The sequence below is a fragment of the Sorex fumeus genome, unplaced genomic scaffold, assembly GCF_029834395.1.
Source record: "Sorex fumeus unplaced genomic scaffold, SorFum_2.1 ptg000054l, whole genome shotgun sequence".
NCBI lineage: Eukaryota > Metazoa > Chordata > Mammalia > Eulipotyphla > Soricidae > Sorex > Sorex fumeus.
In genome coordinates this window covers 28894400-28895874 of record NW_026606111.1, presented here as the reverse complement: position 1 = coordinate 28895874, position 1475 = coordinate 28894400, and positions in this window count along the sequence as shown.

The following is a 1475-nucleotide window of genomic DNA, read 5'->3' as shown; positions in this document are numbered from 1 at the left end:
CATATTGACCTATGTTTTCAAAATATTTTATAGCAAAAGACACAACTACTTATATAACAAAGCTCCAATATTAAAATTGGTAACTATAAAATTTTTTAAATGTAAAAAGTATTTTATCTCATCACAGGGTTGTTAAGTCCTTATTTAAGAATTTGCTAAGCGGGGCTGGAGCAAGAGTACAATAAGTAGGGAATTTGCCTTGCATGCAGCTGACCCCGGTTCAATCCCCAGCATCCCATATGATCCCCTAAGCAATGCCATGAGTAATTTCTGAGTGCAGAGACAGGACTAACCCCTGAGCATAACTGGGTGTGACCCTAAAAGCTCCCCTCCCCCGAATTTACTAAGCTGTCCGTTGCTAGTTGAGCCTTCTGTGTTATTGTGTGGCCACATATGTAGTGCAAAGTCCAGAAGATTTTAGGATCTATGGTCGGGGCCAATGGTGGTGGCTGTGGGAGGTGGGCATGCTGTCCAGGGCTGCTGAAAGTACAGGTAGGCAGACTGCCCGTCCCCACTCCAAGAAACACCAAAGTTCTCAGTCTAGGCACCACGTACCTGAAATTATGCTTATATTGGTGTCTCTACAGAGAATATTAATGAAGAAGTGGTGGAGTTAAGCCATTGACATGACTGCAGTAGTGGAGTGTAAGGGCGGCTGCCAGGGCTTGGCAGGGTAGTACTAGTCGTGCACCCTCTCAAGGATGCCTCAGTTTTCAATTGCAGGGATCAGTGTGTCCATGAATTTTAGTTGCTTTTTGTTAGCTTGCCAGCCCCTCTTGGAGAGCCCGGCAAGCTACCAAGAGTATCTCACCCCCACGGCAAAGCCTGACAAGCTACCCGTGATGTGTTTGATATGCCAAACACAGTAACAATAAGTCTCACAGTGTTACTGGGCCCGCTCGAGCAAACTGATGAACAATGGGAGGACAGTGGACAATGGACAATCTCGTACCTCCTTGGAAATTTAGTGAATTGGTAAAGAGCCTGGCAAGCTACCGAGAGTATTCAGTATGCCAAACACAGTAATAAGAAGTCTCACAATGGAGACGTTACTGGTAAAGCAGGGCAGATGGGTGAATCAACATGGTGGTGGGTATGGGAGCTGGGCCTGATTTATGCTTTGATGGCTCCATTTGCCTTTGTGTTGTAACAGACAATGTAAACTTAATTGTGCCTGAAAGGGGGCAAGCTGGAGTGATGGGTGGAAAACTGGAGACATTGGTGGAGGGAAGTTCACTCTGGTAGTGGGGTTAGTAGTGGGATTGGTATTTAATGCCTGAAACAACTTCTATTACAGCAACAACAAGTTGTATCATTAAAAGAACAGTATTCCAAACAACTTGGTAAATCAGTGTTATAATAAAAAATAAATAAATGTTTAAATGAGGAGGGACTAGAGAGATAATACAGTGGATAAGGCACTTACCTTGCATGCAGTTGACCGGAGTTTGAGCCATAGCATCCCAGATGTCTGC